The following is an 8,707-nucleotide window of genomic DNA, read 5'->3' as shown; positions in this document are numbered from 1 at the left end:
ATTTTTATATTTATTATTTCTACCTAGCATTGTAATCCCTTGACAGCTTCAGGACATACTACTAGATCCTGTAAAACATGGCGACCATCAACTGTGAGATTTCCCATGGGGAATCAGAGTACTCCATGACAGCAATTGCATGTAACCTGTGGAAGAAATACTAAGCTAAATTGAAAAGGTGTTGTTTTTTTAACCCAGTTTTTAATATTTTAGTGCTAATAAGTAATAATAAGAATATTATTTAAAAGGAAAGGCCTACATGTCCTAAAAACATTAACATAGTAACATAATGAATTGGGTTGACAAAAGACACAAGTACAAGTGATCCAGAAGGCAAAAACTCCACACTAAAGCAATTTTCCAATTGTACCTCAAAAAAGGGGGAAATCTAATTTCTCATCGGATCAGAAGCTATAACTAATCATGTCCTTATAACTAATGATATTGTTTTCTCGGTAAGTAACCCTTTTTCCTGCTTTAAGTGAAAATGTCTTCCTTGAAGTCTGAATGAATGACCTCTCGTTCTTTGTACAGTCCTATTAATGAACACGTCATCAGAGAGCAGCTGGTATTGTCCCCAATATATATTTGTATATCCCAGTAAGCCGGCTTTTTCCGAGTGTAGACAAACTCAACTTCTTTAACCTTTCTTCATTACAAAGGTATTCCATTCCTCTTATCAGTTTTATATCCCAACTCCACACTTTTTAATAAGATTTTTATATTCATTATTTTTTGCATCTTTCAAGCAAAGATGTGGTATGAAATGTCCCTATATTTGATATCAGTTGAAGTGTTTCATTGGTTCCCAGTGATAGGAACAACTAATGAACCAATAACGAAATGTTTCACAAACACACTACGCACAGTTCAGTGATCTTTAACCGCTACTATGTAAGCTAGTTTGCGCTTCACTTGCCCCTCACGGTTTCACAACCAGCGGTATTGATTAGTCTCTTTCTGTTAAAACAACGGCCCAGAAAGTCTTTGAGTAAATGCCAGCACCACCCTACCTTCTATTTACATAGATATGAACTCTTTGATGCTTCCTGAAAACAGCTTTATTGAAACTCAAAAACAAATAATGACAAAAACACTGAAAGAGAAGGCAGGGGCAATTACGAGATTTGTGTACGGGGCCTCTCAGATAATCTCTGTTTGTCAAAATGAGTGTTATGTAAGTGGCAGCCTTTTTAAATGTCATCCAAAAGGGCGAATCATGATAATTCTCATAGCCATTTTTCAAATTCATTGTTTACTTTACCTGTTTTTCTACTATTTTATCAAAGCCAGGGGAACCGTCTTTTGTTGACTATCGTTCTAGCTTATTGGAACATACTGATCTGTTAAGGTAGTAGAAAAGAACACATCAGTGTAGCTTCTGTCCATGTGCCAAATTTCTAAAATACCTTATTCCATGGGGTTGTCCTTGTATGTTTAACTGCAATACTAGTGTGCACCATGTTTAAAGGATTGTAGATGTCTGTACTAATTAGACAACCATTAATTCTTCCACTTAACAGGCAGAACATTTTTCTGCTAGACTGGCCAAGTACTTATGCTATTTTAGATCTTTCTTTTGGCACAGAGATGAACAGACTCACAGGACAAGCCAACTATTCAACAGAAATGAAGCCTGAATACAGGCATAACAGAAACAACTGTGAATAATCTTTCTAGATATCTCTCTGTCTATTTGTCGATCGATCTGTCAATTTATCTAGCTCCATTTATCTCTATTAATATGTCTCGTTATCTATCTTAGAAGAGGTCTTCGGAATTACTATAGGCATTTTGTATCTTTCTTTGGGTTAAAGTAAATACTTAATCTTATTAACACTACTGCATTAGAGTTAATTGATAATCATATCCATGCCATATATAATCTTCATAATTAGCTATCCAGGAAATTGTTAAAGAACCTATTCTCCTATTTTAGGCTTGTTGTTTTCTTGTCTCTGCTGCTCAAGTAGACCATTTATTCAGCAATGAAATATCCAAATATTCCCCTGAACAGTGAATGTTGAGATTGTACAGTGCTGCTGGAAAGCCTGGAGTCTACTATATATATGAAAAATATTGCCTTTGGATTGTGGCTTGTAGCACAGTTGCTGTAGTTCTGAAAGCCTCATTGCATTGCTGAATGTCCTTGTGTGGGAATTGACGCTTTGGCTCCTTATACTCAATATTTTCTGACATCAACCACGTGGCGCACAACATGTAAGACCTAGCTGTTATAAATACACATTAGCTCACCATTATTCAATGAGTGAAAGGTGCCTATAACTAAAGATGCAAAAAACAGCACGCCAACTACATAATAAGTTGTATTATAATTGCAGAATAAGGTACACTGTGTCACTGCTCACATTTATATCTGTCAGTATTAAAGTAAGTGACATGATGCAATGTTCTTTGGTTGCATTACTGAAGGTCCTTCACAATTATCAGCGTGTTGGGGTTTTTCAAAGTACAAGGATTTCATTGTTATTAAAGAGCAGTGAGGTAGCCCTCACAGAGCGAAGGCAGGGTGGTGCCTGTCAGAGTCATCTCAGTTCTTAATATTCACATGGGCAAATCCTATATTTATACAAAAAGTGGATAAACAGATGTTTTTAGTTGGACTCATGTCTTCCAAATAAATTATATATATATATATATATATATATATATATATATATGTATTCTAGTTATTATATTCTAGACATATAAAAGACAGAAGAAAAAATAATCTTTCCCATAATGTTTTCAGCACTGTTTACAGCATCTGTTCACATGGCCCACAAAGGTGCCACTCTGTGATGAGTTAGTTGAAGTCTGTGGAACTGGACTCTTTCCAAGTTGGAAACAACTTCTGACCACAAGTCCACCTTGGCTCTTCAACAGACGTCATATAAGAGTGACATTGGGTCATTAATGACGTGTGATACGTTTATAGACATGACCAAACAGTGTGGGAGTCTCTTTGGTCTTACAACCACTTCCAAGGGTTTTTTAATAGTGTGGGAAAATTGTTTGTTTCATCTAAAAGTCAAACATTGAAATGAGTACAAAAATGTTTGGGGTTGAGAGCAGAAATAGACTTGAAACCCAAAATAAAGGGGAGGATTAACAATGGGACAAAAGAATCACCCCCCCAACCCTGGTACCAACAAGAGACCCCCGCTTGCTTATTACTTGCTCTTGTATCATTAACATGCACTGCAAAACAGGAACACTTGCTTGTTACGCTGGGTGATTTGGGGGCCTGCAGCAGAAGTATTTGCTTCCTTTCAAGTCTGAATAGATGACCTCTTGACCTCGATACACAGTCCTATTAGTGAACAGGTTATCAGAGAGTCGATTGTATCGTTCCCTTATGTATTTGTATAATTATATCATATGCCCTTTAAGATGCCTTGTCAATGTAAACAAATTCTACTTTTCTAGTCTTCGTTCATAACACATGTATTGCATTCTTCTTGTTGTGTTTTTCCAACTCCATAATGTCTTTTTTAAGAACAGGTGCTCAGACTTGGACTGTCTATTCAAGGTGGATTCACCATTGTCTTATGCAGAGGTAAAATTATATTTTCCGCACCGTTTTATACATGGCAATATCTTACTAGCCCTTGCAGCAGCTGACTGACATTGAACGATGTTGCTTATTTATTGTCTACAAATGAATAACTTTGCATTCGTCAACATGACTGGTCGTCCAATTCAGCCAAAACTCCTTGCAGGGAAGTAATGTCTAGTTCAGACTGGATTACCTTCATCTGCAAAGACTAATATATGCTGGAGGATCATTAATAAAGACATTAAACAACAGTGGACCTAAGACAGAACCTTGAGCTACTCCAGTTATTACTTTTGTCCAGTTGGAGAATTTTCAATTAACAACAACCCTCTGAACTCTAAGCCAGTCATTAATCAAGGTACAAACAATATTTCTATAGTAACTTTTTCTGTGGAATTGGATCATATGTTTTTGCAAAATCAATGTAGCACTTAATTTACCCTTTTGTTTTATTAGAAATTATTAGCAGAAACATTTTTATCCTTTATTCTCCATCACCAACATACAACACACAACTGGCACTAACGTACAGAAAGAGGCAGATGGAGAATGGAGGTTTTTTTGCCAATGGAGGCGCTCTTTTCCTTCTCAATGATTTATGGCCTCTTTTCTTTCCTGCTGTGATTATTCTCTAAGAGCTCAGAGTTTTATGGTGGGTATAAGTGTACCACCACTAGTCACTATAATGTGTATAGAAACAGTGGACAATATGTTTATAAATTAAATGTGTAAATAAAATATTCTTTCTTCTAGATGACTTGCTCAAAAACATTAAAATGACATAATTCATAGCAAAGCTCTTCTTCTATAACAGAAGTTTTAGACATTTGGTCATTTAAAATATTGGGAGCTGTGAAATTGCCCCCTTAAACAAAATTTCTGTCTACAAGTCAAAAACATGTTATTTATTAGAAACATAAATTCTAAACATTACATGACATTATATTTATTTATAAAGCGCCGCCAGATTCTGCAGCGCTGTTACAGTCAGAAGAACAATTTAGAAACACGTACAATGACAAACTGGTGCAAAGGAGAAGAGGGCCCTGCTCTTGCGAGCTTACAATCTAGTTGGTGGTTGGGGGGAAGTGAGACAATAGGAGAGGACTGCTTGGATGGGGATGAGTTGAACTGGTTCCGATGATGTGTTGAAGCTGTTGATTGTTCAGATGCCTTGATTATGATGATGGTTGGGAGTAATGGGAAGGAATGTTGCACGTTTCCCTGAACAGGTGGGTTTTTAGAGAGGTTTTCAAAGTTGCGTGCAAGGCAGAAAGTCTGAGGGAACGGGGAAGGGAATTCCATAGGAGGAGTGTGGCACGGGAGACATCCTGAATACGGGAGTGGGAAGAGGTAACAACAGTAGAAGATAGCCGTAGGTCCTGGGAGGACGAAGAGGGCGGGTAGGGGTGTATTTGGATAGGATGATAGAGATGTAAGGTGGTGCAGAGTTGTTGAGGGCTCTATAGGTCAGGGTCAGAAATTTTAATTTGATTCTGGAGGGTATGGTATGCCAATGAAGCGATTGGCATAGTGGGGCAGCGGATGAGGAACGACAGCAGAGAAAAATTAATCTGGCTGCAGTGTTGTGTAAGGATTGAAGCGGTGAAAGGTGGGAGAGGGGGAGACCAGGAGTTGCAATAATCCAGGATATCACTTGGTGGTTTCTTGTGTGAGGAAAGGGTGGATTTGGGAGATGTTTCTCAGGTGGCGGCGGCAGGATTTGGTGAGGGACTGGATGTGAGGGATAAAGGAGAGAGCAGAGTCAAGGGTGACACCAAGGCAGCGAACCTGGTCTGTTGGTTGGAGTTGTCAACGGTAATAGAGATGTCAAGAAAAGTGAACAGAGCAGATGGCGGGATTACCATTAGTTCGGTCTCAGAGATGTTGAGCTTTAGGTAACGGGACGCCATCCATAATGAAATTCCTGATAGATAGTCAGTGAGACGAGTTAGAAGAGAGGGGGAAAGGTCAGGAGCAGAAATATAGATTAGGGTGTCATCTGCATATAAGTGGTACTGTAAACCAAAGGAAGAAATAAGTTGTCCGAGGGAAGAAGTGTAGATGGAGAATAGCAGAGGCCCAAGAACTGAGCCTTGAGAAACACGGATAGCGGTAGGGGAGAGGAGCAAGTTCCAGTAAATGAGACACTAAAAGTACGGTTAGAAAGGTAGGATTTAAGCCATGAAAGAGCCGTGTCACGGATGCCATGAGCATGGAGGGTTTGTAGGAGGAGGGGGTGGTCGACTGTGTCAAAGGCTGCTGAGAAGTCCAAGAGAATAACCAGCGAGAATTGTCTTTTCATTTTAGCTGCAAGGAGGTCATTAGTAATTTATCCTACATCATACATATACATGTAAAACTTCTGCATCCCTTTCCTTGGTCCTGTTTGTCTATGGGTTTGATTGCCCTCACTGAACATAGATATGATTTCTTCCACCACTGAGATATCATACATCAGATATTTTGTTGATCCCTGAAATATTCAATGAAATAAGTTTTGGGCAAAAATTGTGTTGCTGAGGTTAACTGTCTCATACCACTGCTATATGAAAACAGTTCTTAAGTAGCATTACCAAAAGAATTACATTGTCCAAACTGCAATTCGTTCAAAGCATGACTGGTGGTGCCTGCTTCTGAAGTTTGGCTAGGATGTAGATGGTAATCTTCAGTCATGTCAGTATGGGTGACTTTTTACAGTTTTGGATACAGTGGCCCAATTTGAATTTGTTTCAACAGAATTAAGCATATATAATTCCTCAAGTTTGCATTTTTCATCGTGCAAATGCCATCCCAATATCAGCAGACTCCTTCACTTAAATGAGGACTATGACATGGTAGGATGTGAGCAGCAAATTCCATGTGCATTTAGCATGACTAACATTACAGATAACAGCATTTTTGTTCGTCTAGGTCAGGTATATAATATCAACTTACTTATCAACAACCAATGCAACCGAAACTTTAAAGTTACATTTTGGTGTTTATTCTTTTCATTTGCCATTTTTTTGTTTTCAGTTGGTCAATGAATGACAATGTATACATCCATATATATATCTCATCTGGTGTGAGATGCTTGATGAAAGCAGAAACAACAAAATAACCAGCAAAATAACTAGCAACTATTTGTATCTGTACACATTTGGGTTTCCCAGAAACACCAATAAACAAAGCTGCATCAAATCCCCTGCTTGTGTCAGTAACAAGAGATACTCTATGGGAATCGGGATGCACAACGAGCAAGTGAACGTCAGATATTGCAGGAATGTGCTCTCACCAAGTACTTATTCAACATGTTTTTGTGTGTACATTTCTTTGACCTTTGGCTGCACTACCATTTTTTTCTGATAGATTACAGAAAAAGCAACTGAGAATTAATTTAAAAGCCAGCAAGCTCTAGATCAAGATAACTATTATTAGATCCTAGTGAATCTTCTTTAAAACAACTTTCGGTAAACTGAAACTTTTTGCGCTCAAACTAATCAAACTGGAAAAAAGCTGTAGAGTAGATATGCAGTTTTGTAGTTACTGTGTATGATTCCGAAAAATAAAATATATTACCCAATAACTTACGCATAAAAAAGCATTAAGAGGGGCCACTGCGTAGCGGCAATGAGACAGAAACATAGGGTTCCCTGTGAAAAAGATATATAGCATTAAACAACAAGCCAGCACATGAACCACTGAAAGGCAACGCGCATGAACCAACATATTTATTGTAATTGTACTATCAATGTAAATGTTTTGTCTTTGCCTCCATCTCATGACCATTGCAGACTTTCCAACATTTTTGGCTACTGTAGAGACTCATATATCTGTAAGTATTGTATTCTTGTTTATTCATTCCTCAATGATCACAGATTTGTGATTGCTAAAGTTTTATAGAGGTTCCTTTTTGTTGCCCCTATTTAACATAGATTTGCATAGACTGAAATGTTATAGTTTTTAAATGATGATTTCTCGTATAGAAGAAAAAAAAACTATCCAACCCTATTTAAAAAAGTAATTGCTCTCTTAGTGACTAAATCAACCAATTAACCAAATGTATTTAATAATTTGGTGAAATTTTACTAGACACACCCAGGCATGATTGCAACCAGCCCTGTTGAATCTAAACATCAATTAAATAGAACGTGTTTTGCAAAGTGAAGTAGGTTAAAAGATCAAAAAAATCAGCACATGATGCTGAGGCCTAGGAAATCCAAGAACAAATGAGAAACAAAGTCATTGACATCAGTCTGAGGGTTACAAAGTTATTCTTAAGGCTCTGGGACTCACAAACTATGAGATGGGAGCCATTATTTACTAAAGGAGAAAACTTGGAAAAGAAGTGAACATCCCAGGAGCGGCTGGCCTACCAACATTCCTTCAAGAGAACTTCAACGACTCATCCAGGAAGTCACAAAGAACCCAGACTAACATGTAAAGGCCTAACCTGCCTCAGTTAAGGTCAATGTTCGCAATTCCACAATAAGAAAGAGGCAAAAATGGCATCCATGAGAGAGTTACAAGATGAAAACCACTGCAAACCAAAAAGAACACAAAGACTTTTTTCATATTTGCCAACAAAAACATCTCGATGATCCCCAAGACTTTGAGATAATATTCTGTGGATTGATAAGTGGATCTTAAAAGAGAGTTCATGCTCGAAAAAACCCTATAGACCACAAATTGCTATAAAAATCACAAAATGATTACTAAGAATCCATAGGCCAGTAACAAATTAGTCTAAATCGCATTGCTGATGAATAAAATAGATAAGAATAAAGTAGTTTATTCCTGTAATTTTCTTCAACAATGGAAAAAGCTACTTTTTAAATATTCTAACCCACTTTTTCTTTTCACATTACATACAAATAGTATCTCCCACAATAAAAAGTCTCACTACATATTCAATGAGATGAATGAGATACCAAACCTCATGCCAGGACACCCTTCTACATAACCTCCCAAATACAATACACATTAGGTAATAGGTATCCCATACACACATTGTACGTTTTCCTCCCTACCTAATGTATTCTCCAAATCCCTTATCTTCCATACTCAGGGCTACACTGAATGGAGCTCTTCAGCTCTATTTGGCACCCTTAACACCTGATTATCAACATGTCAAGTTCCGACAATACAGCACGGCTTATTGCTTAC

Source organism: Spea bombifrons, chromosome 4 (assembly GCF_027358695.1).
Source record: "Spea bombifrons isolate aSpeBom1 chromosome 4, aSpeBom1.2.pri, whole genome shotgun sequence".
Classification (NCBI taxonomy): Eukaryota; Metazoa; Chordata; class Amphibia; order Anura; family Pelobatidae; genus Spea; species Spea bombifrons.
The sequence above is the reverse complement of the archived record's forward strand: the minus strand, read 5'-3'. Positions refer to the sequence as shown.